The sequence below is a fragment of the Chaetodon trifascialis genome, chromosome 1 (genome assembly GCF_039877785.1).
Source record: "Chaetodon trifascialis isolate fChaTrf1 chromosome 1, fChaTrf1.hap1, whole genome shotgun sequence".
Classification (NCBI taxonomy): Eukaryota; Metazoa; Chordata; class Actinopteri; order Chaetodontiformes; family Chaetodontidae; genus Chaetodon; species Chaetodon trifascialis.
The window spans coordinates 16,762,661-16,779,355 of NC_092056.1; the positions used below are offsets into that span (position 1 = coordinate 16,762,661).

Genomic DNA, 16,695 nt, shown 5'->3' on the forward strand with positions numbered 1-16,695 from the left:
CTCTCTCTCTCTCTCTCTCTAAGTGAGAAAACAGAAATTCTTAACCTAGCAGCTGCTGCGATGTCACATGACCTCACCCCCCCTTCCCTCCCTTCTCACACTCTCCCTCACTCCTCCTCCTCCTCCTCCCCTCTCAACCTATAATTCCTCAGCCATTTGTAGATAACAGACACAGGCATGCATGCCCTGCCAAGGCGAGCTGGAGGAGGGGGAGGGGAGCGGAGAGGAGGAGAGGCGCTGAAGAGGAGGAGGTGGAGGAGGAGGGGAGAGTGCTCAGCCGGTCACCACATCTGACCCCATTGCTGGAGAGCGACAGGCAATGTGTATGTATGTATATTGGGGGGGTAAATATGTGAGGCGCCCTTCTCTTCTTGAGACAGAGCGACAGAAAAAGAAAGCAAGAAGGAAAGAGAAAGAAAGAAGACAAGTCTTGGCTTGTGTCAAGCCCCACAGCATAACAGAGAAAACCTTTTGTGTTCGAATATCCACCTCAATTCAATTCAATTCGCTTTATTAGCATAATTGTTTTGTAAAAACTGAAAATGCTCAGCAGCAAATATGAAAGGGAACCAAAAGCAACCACATCCAAAACAAAAAGTAATGAAAAGCCATTATCTCTAAATCAGCCTTTACCATTTCACACAAACAAGGAAGTCAGGCCAAAAGCAAGGTCGTGCAATCAAACGGTTACAGCGCGTGTGCACACACATGCGCACGCGCTGCAAAATGAGGATGAACTGCTGTCAGGGTGGAGAAGACTAATGTGTAATAGTGGTCGAGGGTGGAGGACTCAGGAAAAGAGTAAAAGCGTGGGCTTCACTTCCCCTCTGGCCATCCTGCTGCCATTGCAGGGGTGTGAATGAGTCGTTTCTTTAGTCATTTCCTCCTTCCGTCACTTGCTACTTTTCTCAGAACAGAGAGGGAGCGAGAGTGATGACAGGGACAGAGATTATCTTTGGGGTAAAGCTGCACGGTGGCCAGCGTTGTGCCAAAGGCCACCTCTCAACAAAGCTCCTTTCTGTTCCTCAGGCCACGGTCTGACTCCCCTGAGGAAACAGAGGCCCGCTAAACTCTCTTCTGTCTTTGTCTGTCTCTCTCTTAGACCCCTTTCCTGTCTAGCATCACGAACATCACCCTGCTGGTTTTGGAGAAGCGTGTTTCTTTCCTGTCTGCATTGATCTTGTCTGTCTGAAGGAGCTTGAATTAGAGAACCACAGCAGAGTAGGGGCTAGGGGAGTTGCAGGTGCTGACATAGCTTTCCCTAAAATGATGCTTGTTCAGTCTCCCTCTGCTGGTACTCAGATATGTGGCGCACGTGGCATCTTCGTGGCCTCGGGGTTGATCAACTCTCCTGGTTTGAGAGTGGCTTCGTTGCATGTCATCCCATATGTCTCTGCCTCCATTTCCTGTCAACTCTCTGCTGTCTCGTGTCCAATAAAGGAAAAAATGCCCAAAAAACACAAAAAGAGGTGCAAATTTATGAGTAATCAACAAGACCCTATACTAATAGCTGGAAAAATGAAGAGTGGCATATATCCACAATAGTGGATATCAATGATGGCATTAAAGTATGTGATGTGAATGAACATGGTACAACAAGACAGAGCTTTCTCTACTCTGTTTCCACTTTTTCTTTCTATTCTGAGAAAACAGAAGCCGTGAAAGTCAAAGCTCTCTTTTCAGAACAGGAAATGATAACTAGCATGATCTAAGCAACCCAGAATGACTAATGTCTTATGAATTTCCAGATAAGTGAGCATGCCTCCACCTCTTAACATCACTCGATTACAACACCCATGCTCAGTATTTCAGGCAGTCTCTGGCCCTGACTTTGCTCAAACATCCAGCAGATGGCATTGTCTCCCAGTTAATCAGAGGGAGTCCTCTGTAAATGAAACAGCATATGTCACGGTCCTTTAATCCAGTGATACACAAAGGAAAATAGGTTTTAAACGATATTGCTGTGGATTATGAAGAGGACAAAGGATGCATCCACCAGTAAAGTTTAGAACTTTGATGCAAAGGTCTTAGGAAATATGAATAAATTAGATCTGCTGGCACTGGAGCAAAAGTTGAACATTTTTTAGTGACAACCCAAGGGTTAAAGGAGTCTATTACACACCAAGCTTCCTCATGTAATTAACCCTTTGAATGCTGTTACACCCTAAGGGAGAACAAAACAAAGCCATGAAAAAAGGAATGTAGATTACAACAAACCACACACAAACATGATCCCGCCCATATACACATACACACAAGCATACACACACAGACCAGATTGACTGCTAAATGGCATACAGTAAACACACAGTTTTAACACCCCACTGGGAGAAAAGCCGATCACTAACTCCCATAGTCAAACAAACACACTGACACACACACAGTTCCACCCTTTTGCTGGTTGGAATGCAGATTACTCTTTCTCGCTCTCTCTCTCTCTCTCACACATGCATATAAAGTAAATCCTCTTGGCTCCTGTATGCCCCGGCCAGTGGGGAGATAATGCAGTGGCAGCTCTAGCGAGTGGTTAATCTTTAACCAGGAAGGGATTTGCCTATCAGCTCGTTAAAACTAGCAGGGCAGTGCTGCTGGCACATCTATCTCATCCAGCCACAAACCTGGCTTGGCCAAGTCCAACACAGCATGGACTGGAAGTGCCTACGACGAACTGTGTATCCATGCTTTACTTTACTGGGGCAGCAGATGCCTCTTTTTCCAGTGGCTTGATATAGAACACTTTAGTCATGCCACAATACTGTGGTCCTGCTAATAGGAACACAGCCAAACCGGTCAGTGTCTGCCCTCAAATGAGCAATAAAGATGTCATTGCAATAAACTGGTTGGCTCAACATGTGTGGTCAGGCAGGCGACTAAAGCGGCATGTCTTAAAGCCGTGCTGTGCTCGGCTTTGAATACTTTTGAAGCTCCGGTGTAACACAGCCTCTGTGGTTTGGTGTTTTGTTCCACTCCTACATTCCTGTTCCTACTTTCCTCTAACAAATAGCACCCTCACTGTTTTCTGCTAATCTCTTCTTTGCCGTACTATCAGAGCTCTATTTACTAACACAACACAAACATTTAGTGCTGCTTTACATTAAACTGTGTTCACCATCAAGCGACTGGACGTACAACTAAAATTGGTGGGATTTGGGAATTATTTAGTGCCTTTTTTTGTCAGCACACCAGTTTTAAATGCCGCAGGGAGAAATAATTAACAAGTTGTGTCATAGTCAACTGGTTAGCTGAAGAGCTGCAAGTGACATGAGTTTACTGACGTTTTTGCAGACCATGACGCCTCCAACACCTCATCAAGATAAACAACACCTTTTCCCATGCAATCTTGTCTTAGATATGTGGAAACCCCCTCATTGCTCAGATTATAAACACTGCTCACGACTACTGCAAGTATTGAAAAAACTGAGACATCACTCAGCGGGAAATCAAACTTCAAACTGGGGGACTCAGGTTCAACCATCCATCCACCCTGCTGAAATGAGTTAGAGTAAGTAGCTGAGCCAGTGATACAGGGGGGATTTAGAGTCGGCTTGATGAGTACATGTCATCATGAATGGTTGACTGACTTGCAAGCTGGCTGAAGATGTGCTGACAGTGGGATGAACAGGATGGGAGGAGGGCATGTAAGAAGTTCAGCATGAAGGAAACTAAAGACAGATAGAAATGAAAAAATGATGGTGCCTAAAATACCAGCGATGCGGCAATATGGACGAAAGCAACCGAGCAAAACAGGATGTAATATGGGCATCGTAGCCACGACCACAGCCATACTGTCGAGTGGTTCAGGCTAAAGTGAGCTTAAAAAATGACGCCGGTGTAACTGACTGAATGACAGCAGGAAACAACTCTGTGGCTGACAAAATCAACACTTCGCAACATACGGTTTATAAATAGCACTCATGTACTGACCCCATAAGCAGCTTTTAAAGTTGTGATAAAAAACAAAGGATGATCTTCAAGCTGGACAGGATGGCATTCCAAAAACACAAAGCAAAGGTCGTTCATGCAGGTCAAAATAGAAAGCATCCTCAAGAGTGGCTGTAAACACCAGCACACATGAACACCAGGGCCTCAACATAAACTGTACAAATAGATGTATGTCATGATCTCTGTCTTGAACACACAAAACACACACACACACGCACAGAAGGAGGGAGAGAGAGAGAGAGAGAGAGAGAGAGAGAGAGAGAGAGAGAGAGAGAGAGAGAGAGAGAGAGAGAGAGAGAGAGAGAGAGAGAGAGAGAGAGAGAGAGAGAGAGAGAGAGAGAGAGAGAGAGAGAGAGAGAGAGAGAGCACAGCAGGATAAACCTGCTCTGGTAGTTCCAGGTTTGTTTGACTTCTGAGATGAGATGTCAGAGCAATCTACCCTCAGGCACTATAGGATGGATGTGTATGTGTGTGTACGTGTATTTGCACATGCACACACACACCTGTGAGTGCATGTCTGTGCGCATGCGTGCCATCTCTTTTACTCAATACCAAAGAGACAAACCCTAATATCAGAGAAATCCTGAAACAGCAGCACTGTGGCTGCAGAGCAGCAGAATCAAAGGCGACAATTCCACTGGAGAACAAGACAGAGAAAAGAAGAAAGGAGGGGAAAAGAAAAGGGGAGACAGAGAGAAACAGGGGAGGGGAGCAAGAGATCAATCAAGAAGCCATAAGAGAGACAGGGAGTATTGCCTGTGTCTGAGCTGTCATTATACAGCAGGCCTCCATTATGGAGCTACAGCAGAGAACAGAGTACATCTCCCTCTGACCTGGCTCGCTGACACTGCCTTGAACACACACATGCACACACCTCTGTGCATAGAGCAAAGAGAGCAGTCTTCCCTTCTTTTACCTTGTGTGGCTTTTAAATGATACGGCTGTGTATGTGAGTGTGCATGTGTACGCACACCTTATTATTCATGCCTCACCTCCTCCTTCTCTTCCTCCCCTCCACTCGTTCTGTATTCACCCCCCCACCACCCCCCAACCCAAACTGCCTGCCAGCAGCTTGCAACAAAAACACAGAGATTTCAAAAGACCAGCCGGCATCTCTTTCCCTCTCTTCACCTTCCTCTCTTTTATTCTCCAACACACACAGCCACACAGAAACAGATTGTGTCTTGAGGGTAGGCACGAGCTGAGATGATTTTCTCTCCTCTCCTCCTCCCTGCATCCGACTCACCCACCCCAACAGCGCCATTTCCTCTGTCTGTTAATTACATAGCGGCTGTGGTAGGGGTTGCTGGGGCTGTGTGTGTGTGTGCATGTCATCTGAGGAGTGTGTGGCTGTGTTCTCTGAGACACCAGCGTGGGCGTATGACAGAACAGTCTGGTTACGCTTCACAACGCTGCTTAGAAAGTGTGAACACACACATGCAGAGACACACACACAAACACACATAAGAGCCTTCTGTCTGTGTCTCTGGCTCTTTGTGGTCCATGCCCCAGGAGTCAAGCTGCTGTCTGTGTGGCTGTGCCCTCTGCAGCCTCTCGCTGAGGGGGGACATAGCCCTGCCGCTCCCCTGATGAGAGGGCCAGCTTCAGCCTCAGCCCAGCTGTTCGACTGAGAGGCGAGGTAGGGAATCAGCCCTGACTCACCGTCATCATCATCACCATCACCAGGTCCTGTCATCTCTCTCTTTTAATCAACCTCACCTGCTACAGAGAGCCAGGCAGTGTGGCTCTTCCCAGTAAGACAGGGAGATATGACAGATGTTGTAGATCTCACATGAACCAAAAACACAAACAGAAGCAAATACATACAAAGAAGGACCTGCCATGGAGCTTATCACGGTTTCTGCACCTGTGATGCTTTTCTGTGCGCTTGTAGCCACGCACGCATGAAAACAGTCAAACACACAGACAGTCCACATGTCTTACAGACATGGATAAATTGTATTGTTCTGTTCTGGTAAGCTCTGTTATAGTCATCTTTCTCCCTCCTCCTCTCTTCATCTCTCACACTCTCTCTCTCTCTCCCTCCACACAAGCCTCCTCGGGAGATGAGTGTTGTTTTTGCTGGCTCCCCTACACACACTCCTCACTTTATCCTCTGTTCAACCTCTCTCTCCCCTCCATTCTCTTTCTCTCTGTGATGTACTCTGCTGGGTTGTGGTTGCCTAATTAGCACTCCAAGTGCTCTGCATGGGCCTTGACTCCCAAGCGGCTCCACCAAGCATGCACACACACATGCACGCACTCGCACGCACACACGCACACACGCACACACGCACACACGCACACACACACACACACACACACACACACACACACACACACACACACACACACACACACACACACACACACACACACACACAGCACCCACTTAACTTTCCACAGCAGGGTCTGGTGGTTGAGAGTTGCCCTGCTGTAATCTTGTAATTGGTATAATTGGTGTGTGTTCCTGTTTGTACGTGTGTGCGTGTGTGTGAATGTGCGGATGCTGTCTGGTCTGATGAGTGAACCTCTTTCCTCTAGGTGAGCAGGAGACAACCCGCCGTGGCCATGGTCACACATCTCAGTAAGTAGCAACAAAGATGAGGTTTCTATTGGCTGCAGAGCTGAGACCTCTGGTGTCCCTCATCCCTCAAGTTATCTGTCTAGTTATTTAAAGAATAGAAACTCATCGAAAAGTTTTACTATTTGGCAAGATTTTTGAGGATCAAACCGTTATTCTTAATGGCTCTCTTTTGGGATTTCGATTTTTTTATAGGACTACAATCAATTTTAGCATTGGTATTGTTTGGCCGCTTGCTGGACCAGTGGAATGTGTGCAACCTTTCAAAATCAGGCCTACAAAGAATGTCCTCTGTGCTGACAGCTGAATGACCCATTCTTTCAGAAGCACAAATCCTCATGACTTCCCCAGTCTGCACAGGAAACATCTATGAATCAAGAGCTCAGAGATAAAAGATGCACAATTACCACAGCTTCAACGTGGCCTCAGCTTAAGGTAGAGCTGAAAAGATGAGTCAATTAATTAGCGGCAAAGATAACTTGGAACTATTTTCATAATGGATTAATCATTTCAGTCAGTTATCAGACAAAAGTAAAGAAGAAAATGCAATGATTTCTCGAGTTTCAACTTCTCAAATGGGAGGATTTCCTGCTTCTCTTCAGAGTAAGCTGAATACCGTCAGACAAAAACATGACCTTTGATGACACCTTGACATTTCACAGACCAAACGATTAATCGAAAAAACACAACAACCAGTAGATGACTTGATAAAGACAATAATCTTCAGTTTGCAGCCTTACTTAAGAGTGGCCAGTATTCAAGTTGAAGATCCACCTCCAATGAACAGCATGAGACTCACACACATTGAGATTTTTCTAAAATGTAATTACATCTGAAAGGCATGCAAAAGCTTTTCTGTGTATTTATTTCATCTATTTACTCAGTTATGGTACATTTTGACCGTCAGCTGCAGTACAAAGAGGAAACACATATGGCTGCCGAGATAAGAAATGACCCATATGGAAGATGTGAAATGAGATATAAAAAGAAATTTTTTTTAAAAAAAGAACTGTGTCCAAAATGGATACCCTTTAGTGATGCAAATACCAGCCAGATAAAACAAATCTTGCTGGCAACTCGATCTTCTGTGAGAGCACGTTTAACACAGCAACTGTGGCCTACACCAACACAGGCATGCAGCTCTGCCCAGGAGCTGATTAAAACACTTGGCCACAAAACCCACTCCACTTCTTCAGGCACATGTCTGACCTTGCTCTCATGCACAAGGAGGCATGGTAACAAACAGACACACACAATATGACAGTCAGCTGATATAGCAGATATCTTGGGGACAGGGGGGGTAGAGAGAGAGGCAAGCAGACAGACATGGAGATTGAAGCAGACACAGTTAGATGGGAAAAAAAGAGAGATGATGATGTGATAGCAACAGAAAGGGCCTTTGTTGAAGAGTAGCCTTTAGCACAATACTGGGTTATCCTGTGAGAGTGTGACTGGAGAAAGCACAGAGACAAGATGGATAGACACACATGCTGTATGATATGTGCAGAGGCGGGCGTGCACACACACATCAAAAAATACTGAATGAGAGAGGCCCCATTTGGTGAGGGCAACAGTCAAGTATGGTCAGCAACGAGTGTGTGTACGATTGGCTTATCTACTGCTCTCGTGTTGCTTGTGTTGTGTTTGTTTGGCCAATGCTTATCAGACTTTGAGGTATGACAACTACAGCAGCAAACATCAGCTACACAAACATCGGCACACACATGATCTTAAGATATCTAGAATGTGGTTTGGTCTGGTCAACGTAGCACGGCTGACTTTTGGTGTGTGAATAAAACCGTTTTCTCTCCCCCTCCCACCAGTTCCCCTCAGAGAATTTAATCCAAGCTGAAGATTGAGAATACAAACAAAGTTAACATTGTGAAAAGGTTGTTGGTAATTACTCCACTGCTGAGCACAGTGCTGGGTGGTGCTGTCTAAATGAAATCACACTGGATATGGAAGCAGCATGTGTCCAATGCAGTTCAGAGAATGAGTCTTGAAGCATGGGATTCACAAACACAAAGAGAGAGCAGTGTGACTCTGCCTAACTCAACTGGCGTGCATTGTGATTCACTTAAATGGTGCACAAGCACAGTGCTCAAGTTTGGCAAATAAAAATGCAGAAAAAAAAGACGATAGTAACAAGCTGTGGAAACAACAACACAAACAAAGATACAACCGAGCTGAGTCAAGAGAAAGCTGAGAGATGAGGGGTTAAGTAGAGTAAAACGCACGTTTAACTGAAGAAGAAAACACGTGAAACTCCTACTTTCTTCAATTTGGGACTCTATGAGAGGATTAGATCAATGATCAATGACCTTGATCCGGAGGAGCACTGGGGCAAATCAGGTGACGAGAGATCTGTTTACATCTGACCACCACACCACCCACAAACAACAGATATGAGAGTGAACAGGACAGGTGACATCTGCATTCACAAAAACGTCCACGTTCCATGGACTACACTGACCAGGTAACTCGACTTCTCTCTCTGTGAGATTTACACAAAGAGCACGAGATAAGTTTAAGGATTTTTAAGCCTTGTGACAAGGCAGAGTGAGCATGCGAAGAGGGGCAGTCCTCATTACACAGAGGCTTGAGTCTATGAATTGAGCCAAAAGCAGCATCTACTCATCAACAACAGCAGGTGTATGGGAACTGACTGATAACTGTACAAGTTTTAAAGCATCTCTTACTGGGGATGACTCATTATTTACATTACCTGAAGAGAGTGGAGTGACTTCAAACAAGTTAATTTCTTGTACAATGAATTGTCTTGCTATAGCTTCACATGCCATTAGGTGTGTGAGTGTGTTCAGGTGGTGTGACAAGCAAATGAGCACCACACCCTTAATATCTTTGAAAGCATTTACCAACCTTGCCCTGTCCTGAGTGTGCGCGCACACACACACACACACACACACACACACACACACACACACACACACACACACACACACACACACACACACAATACCTGGTGGTGAAAAATGAACAATGGTTTAACAGCAACGTGGGGTGACACAGAGACATGTGTCTCTGTGCAGGCCAAGCTTACAGAGCAGGTTAAGCTTGCTCTCTCACACACACACAGAGTAAACACAGCACACACATAAAATTATAAGCAGCTCTATCTGTGAAATACGAAGAAAAAGGAGTAGACATGAGAAAAAAGTCTTGAACCAAAGGAAGCTTTTCTTACTCTCCCTGTGAATCTGTCTGTATGTCAATCCAACTTTCTGCCTGTCTGTCTTTCCAGCATAAAAATACTTTATGACCTGTTTGTTCAGCTGTCTTCACTGGTCATCACATTTACAACTTACCTTTACCACCTGTTTTTACACCCAGTGGGGGATGCTTACACAGAAACAATCACACACACTTAGTCTCTCCACCCCACAGGGCATACCACAGCAAAAATCTAACAGACGTACCTGGAGAGCTCCAGCATGGGAGACAGAAAAAGAGAGATCAAGAGGGAGGGGAGGAGAAGAGAGTGAGGTGGTGGAAGAGCTGGAGACATGTAGGCCAGGGAAAACCTTTCTTTCCCAAACATCCTACAGTGGTTTCTCTTCCATCACACAGGCAGACCACACAGCAACCCTGCCCTGCACATAAAGAGAGCGATGTGCGCACCCACATTTTCATACCACCCCAGGACATTGTTATAATGCTAGTCAAATCCAAGCCTCGCCCAGTCAAACACATCCCATTCTCTCTAATAGGGAACTATGTAAACCCATGCAAAGGCCTCTCTACAGTCTGTGCTATTCAAAGCTATCAACGCAGGCTGTTGATAAGGAAATGCAAAGTGGGTCACCTTTAACTCCAGGCTCCTTGTGTAAACAGTATGGGGAGCTGCTTGGGACTCTCCTAATCACTCTCTAAACAGAGCCAGGTGCTGTTGCCACAGACAAACTGTCACCAACACTCTGCTCAACACAGCTGCTGTCTAGCCCCCAGACACTCACAGCACTGCAGGCTACCACAGCATGACAAACAGCACAACGACACCTGAAAATATGCCAACCTTGTGGAAGGGTTCAACAACTTGGAAATGGCAGATCACAAGCGAGAAATTCTGTTTCTCAGAGCAAGATTTGCATAAGTAATTGTGCACTCTTATCGTGTGCTGAACCATCAGACACATGTAAGTCTGTGACAAGGGAGGATAAATCCACGAGTAAGCTAACTCAATTTTTATTTTAATTCTGTCAAGGAGGTTGTGTTTGTTGCCATTACTTAGTTTGTCACTCTGTAAATGGGACCTGACAAAAACTTCATTTTCAAGAAATTTGGTAGACAGATAAAGAATACTTCTTTGCATTTCTGAAGTGATGCAGATCTGAGATTTCTGCCACTGGACAATTTCATGTCTTTTGCCATTACTATGAGACATACAGATCAAGAGCTGGGTGTCTGCCAGCTGGGGAACAAACTGAACCGCATAGAGAAGTTAAGTTGTGGTTCACAATGAGCATATGATTGACTACTTCTTGCTACTTGACAGTGTTGTATATAACCATACATACAGTGTGCACAGCATAGCAGGCAGGCCAAAACTGAAACATATTAATGCCCAAAACACCTTACGGTGGCCACACTATCAGTTTAGCTTTTAAGGTGTGCATGTTAGGATCTTAAATCTGCTCAACAATTGATTCAGAAATGACAAAGGGCAGACTAACGACAGAGCCATCAAAGTTACATAACTGTGGCAAAAACAACAGACTCCATCACACTGCCACCATTTGAAGTTTGCTAAAATTTCAGACGTGCAGTCGGCAAATGGTACACAAATCCCAGAGTATCCAGACTGTGCATCTGTAGCTCATACGTGTGTGCATGAACACACTGACTTCTATGCAGTTTTAGATGGGTCAAAATCACTTGTAGCTCCCATATCTTGTAACGACTGATCATAATCTAACACTTCCTCGACAGCTCACTGTTCTGCACCACAGACCTGGTTAAATGCTGTTAGTCATTATAAAAACACATTTGGCTAATCCTGTTCTGGGAAAACTTGAAATTGTTAAGGCAAGACACTGGCATTTCTCTCACAGGGAGAGGTCCCAGACAATAAAAATAAAACCTCCAACAGTGACATGTGTAATGTCACTACTGGGAGCGCTATTTTAAACACACAAATTGTAATCCCAATGAAAAAAACAAAGGGCTGCCGTAATTAAACCTAAGATCAGAAGCTGCTTTCACTCTCCAACTCACTGACCGGTTTTGTAAGAGAAAAAAAACACCAACACAGGACAACAACTATTCTATTGATGCTTTCTGAAGATGTAAAAAGATTGTTTATATCAGTATAATATTGTTGGCTAACCCCCCCCCCCCAATATTTTAACCTAATCTAAACACCTGATCAGTGACGGCAATCTGACATGAACAGAAATGCCAGTTTGAGTGTGTTCACGTGGGAGTTTTCCTTTATGAAAGACATTATAGCGCAGTGGTGACGCTGGCTGCCATCAGTGGTGAGGGTGATAGTTCAAGTATCACTTTGACCACAGCGAAAATAAATCACTAATGCAACCAGAAAGCCCTCTGAGAGCACATACATCCACCATGGCTTAATCTGGATCAAGATTTCCATCAAAACATACAGTATATGGTGACTGACAACCATAGGATCTACAGTACAGTATACAGTGTATCTGTTTCATTCATTAAGCACATTCTTTTATGAGGAAAAACAACAGACATGCTTCCTGGATCCACACCAAAACAACATTTTTTTTCTGTCGAATTCCAAACATGCTTTGACATCTGGTACCTAATAAATAGACACTTGGCCACAGCCTCCTCTGGAAGACAATTACTGTCAACTGTATGGAATTCGTGACATATTATATGAAAGTAAATAATCATCAAAAAACAATGTCCATAGGCATATTCAAAATGTCCTGAGTGGTAAAGGAGTAGGTGAAACTTAAACTCTACATATACTGCTAGCGATCGGTGAAATAGAACATCTCCAAGTGTCTTTAAGTGTCAACTGATGAAAATAAATGTGTCCCCTCATTAATTCTTAGTGTCCCCATAGTGTACTTTTCTGAGCCTGGCCCTGCTGTGAGCCATTTCTGGGTCTTATGTGAGAAACCAGGCTGTAACCCATGGAAGCAAAAGTAAGAAATAACGGATTACACACCACTAGTATGCCAAATTATACTAAAAATGAAAGCACAGTGCCATGTTACATGGCAGACGGATGCCTCTGTAATGAATGACCTATCTCCAGCACCAGTCAGTAGCTGTTAAAGACACCAGGAGGACAGCCTCACAAAAAAAAAAAAAAAACAAAACGGAGGCTCTAATTCCCTGCTCTTGCCGTTATGGCCAACCTTATCAGCAGCAACTAAAACACACAACGAGGCTCCCTCTGGCAGCAGATAAACCCAACCCGCAGCACAGTGTTCGCTAAAGCCTGTTGCTTCACGGCTGTTTGTAGACCGCGTTTTAAACCCGTGAGGTGTGTGATAAGTAGTGTGTGTGTGTGTGTGTGTGTGTGTGTGTGTGTGTGTGTGTGTGTGTGTGTGTGTGTGTGTGTGTGTGTGTGTGTGTGTGTGTGTGTGTGTGTCTCACAGAAGCAGCTGTTGTACGCGCCTGCAGTTCAAGAGAAGTGAAAGAGCGCGTGGGAAGTGATTCAACACGGTCCACCTGCCACGCGCACGCGTGCGTCCACACACACATCGTGACATACAGGGTCAGATCTTTCACCCGAGAGCACCAAATGGTCAACATGTGTCCCCACGGCAGTCATAGTCACATTCATACTGAGAAAAACCCTTTCAAAGACGAGCGTCCCCGCTCAGGAGCAGCAGCCCTGACCAGACGCTCTCCAATTATTTCAAAAGGAGCCAGTAGGACTGGAGACTACGTATTACCGACCAAGTAAAGCCAATAATACTATTTTACATAAAAGGGCCTACAGTGAGCGTAAATAGCTTACGCAGAAAGCCTCGGGGCTGCGCTTTACATAATAATCACAACCGCACCGGTAACAATGTTACAAGAAGTTAATTTGAGGGGGTGGGGGTCGCTTTCAGTCTTTTTGGCTAATCTGCATTTTAAAACACGATTGTCAGAAAATCCTTACTAATACGGCATGTACACACTGAAAGACAAAAGAAAGCTAAAATCGCCACCTGAACGCAGTGGAGCGGCTCTTCCTTTCTCTTGCACTATTTCTTGTCTTTCTTGTCTCTCTTGAACACACACACACACACACACACACACACACATATACACACACACACACACACACACACACACACACACACACACACACACACACACACAAAAGCATGCGCACACACCCGCGTGCATACACAAGGGCTCGGCACCGACCTTCGAAAAAAAAAAAAACTATCAGCCGTTTCCTCGATATCGTAGTGACTTCCTCAACAAAACCCTCGCCGTATGCTCGCTGGTTTACACCAACATCCTCCGGGTTTGAAAACGTAACTGCAAAATTTCACACAATCACTCACCGCAAACAAGTATGGACTAATCCAGTGTTTATAAATTAGTATATTTCTCCCTCCGTTAGCGGTGAAAGCGCGGATCCATCCTTCCGTCGAGAACAGAGACTCCGCACTTTTGTTGTCACGCAGGAAGCTCCGACGCCTAGCGAGGCCACAGGCACGGAGCAGCCGAGCAGAGGACGAGAGAGGCGGCCGGCTGCTGGGAGCCGGGAGGTGGGGCTTCCTCTCCGGCGGGGGCCGGACAGACAGACACACAGACAAGCCCAGAGGGGCGGAGGGTAGAAGCACCTGCTCCCCCCCTCTGTCACGCCTCTAGTCCACAGGGTTGACCCCGCATTGTCCCCCCAATAGGATAAAAAATGTCCCGTCCTCCCCAACCAGGATGGAGAGAATCACTTCCTGTTCTTTACAAACGGTCACAGATCTTTGACTGACTTAATGTCTAAAAGTTCAACATGGCAAATGAAAGGAGACTAAAAAAAACCAACCATTTCATTCTAACTTAGTAAAAATAACAGTTATGCTGTAGTTAAGCTTTTACAGGCAACAGAGCCTGGTCTAATTATTGGTGTTTGTTTCATGCATTTTAATATTTTGCACTGCATTTTTTACATGGATTGTCCTTTCATGCAGTGCCAATCAAAAGTATTTTGATATGATATTTAAATATTATTGAATGGCTTAATGTACACATTTTCTGCAGATTTGTAATACTGCCAGGAAAAAAGATTTTTTTTTAATCTTACTATAGTCACACCATAAAGAAATAATTCATCTGAACTCCTTCTGTCTTTGTTCTCAATGGTGTGTTTACGCTAATCATGCTGTACAGTGCTGTATTTCTCCAAAAATACATACAAAAAAACAACACATCTTTTATTCATTCAGTAGATCAGTTATGATATTTGTAGCTCCAAACAGTCATATGACCTAATTAGTAGTTCACACTAAGAATTCTCTTAAATCTGGATAAATCTTAAGATCCAAGTTGCAGATATTAAGGAATAAGACCCCTTTTGTTTTGCTAGTAACTAATATTACATGACCATACAGTGCACTGTAGGTGAATAAAAAGAAGACAGCAGTTCCTCTAAGTGTCCACAAGGGGACAGCCACCCACCAAAAGCACAGAGAAGCCTCTGCTGACAACCTCTACCCCTGTCTGGCTTATCAATGGTTTTACTGTGGATTAGATACCAGCGACTGCACAGGCTGTGAAATCAAAGCCACACTTGTAAGCAGTAAAGACAGGGTGTTCTCCAAAAGCCAAGGATGAAAATAAGGATTAAGCAGGTGATGGCTGGGGAGGAAGTGGGATGAGGCCCCTTTCACATTGTGCTGTAAACTGCTAATTGCTGTGATGCACTGGATCAAATGCAAGCCTAATTATGTATTGTGTGTCTCCTGCCACAGCCCACTTCTCCGTGCTAACAGAAGGCAAAGCAGAGAAAAGAAATACTACCCAACACACACAGCATTCTCCTCTGTCTCACATGTGAGTGAATACAGTATATGTGCGCGTATGCATTTGTGCAGTGTTCGGTAATGGCTGCGTGTCTTGTCTTTCATCCAAGAGATAGTGTATCCCTCACCTCTGCTTGACCTGCGACAGAGAGCAGGTAGACAACGTATCCTGACTAACGATGCAGCACCGAGACCTCAGCCTTTGATCTGCCTGCTGTCTGTACACATGCTACCCCCAGGACAGCTCTCTAGACACCAAGGGGCCCCCTTCTGTTCCATTACTCAAATAATCAGTCATTTGGGTATTAAAATGTATTAGCTGACAATTTTTTTGAGTCAATTAGTCATTTTTGTGCGGTCTTTATCACTAATGACTAATGAGCTATTAGTCTTAAGTAATTTATGGTGATTAGTCATTGCTAATATGGATACGTCATTACTAGAAAATGATAGTCACATCTGTGGCATCACAATAATGTTCACATACATAGTTTGGTCTTTATTGTCAGATCCTTCAATATGACTGCACTCAGCTGTGGAGGGACAGAATTACTGAAAAAAACATTATCCTTCAATTAAATCAACTGAAGAAAATGCTGTGACTATTAGATGCTCAATGTTTTATTAAGTCAAGGGCAGCCCTTCTAGACACACACACACACACACACGCACACACACACACACACACACACACACACACATGCACAGAGTATTATGTACAGTACAGGAAAAAGTGCTCAAAGAGACATGATTGTGTATCAGCACACATGTTCAAATGCTGCTCTCACTGGGCCACTTTCCTACCCACTGCAAATAACAACAAAAAGTCAGCTTTTATCACACAATCTAATTAACAGATGACCTAAAGAGATTTAAAAAAAAAAAAAACGGGACTAACACAAACTGGTTAAAATGTTTTAATTGGCAGTTCCTTGCGCGCACGCATACTGTCAAAAACACACATTTGCACTGTGAATCTCCCACAATGAGTCTTTGCTTAATTGCTATTTCTCCTCTAAACCACAGGTGCTCTACTGTACATCTATGGGAGGCTGCAGGGTATTTCTCTTTTCCTCCTCCTGTTCTCTTCCACCAGGCCTCCTTTACCTCCTCCACCTTTTTTCTTTGATAGTTAACACACCCCCACTCCCACCATCCCTCACTGATTTGACGACTTGCCATTTCACATCCTCGGCCCTA

At 44.5% G+C, this 16,695-nt stretch overlaps 3 protein-coding genes across 8 annotated transcripts in view; 1 reads left to right on the top strand and 2 right to left on the bottom strand.

The window, feature by feature from the left end:
• The window catches only part of def8 (differentially expressed in FDCP 8 homolog), a 276,782-nt gene that overhangs the window by 222,982 nt on the left and 37,105 nt on the right, over window positions 1–16,695 (top strand). The gene's annotated exons all lie outside the window — the stretch shown is intronic.
• The window catches only part of cox4i1 (cytochrome c oxidase subunit 4I1), a 110,936-nt gene that overhangs the window by 39,590 nt on the left and 54,651 nt on the right, over window positions 1–16,695 (bottom strand). The gene's annotated exons all lie outside the window — the stretch shown is intronic.
• Window positions 1–16,695, bottom strand: part of gse1b (Gse1 coiled-coil protein b) — a 168,269-nt gene that overhangs the window by 28,539 nt on the left and 123,035 nt on the right. Inside the window, exon 1 of one of the 4 annotated variants that reach the window (XM_070960831.1) lies at window positions 14,038–14,525. The exons of the other annotated variants lie outside the window; for them this stretch is intronic. The gene's annotated coding sequence lies outside the window, so the exon portion shown is untranslated. Of the gene's footprint in view, window positions 1–14,037; window positions 14,526–16,695 lie in introns of those variants that run through there. 4 annotated transcript variants of the gene reach the window in all.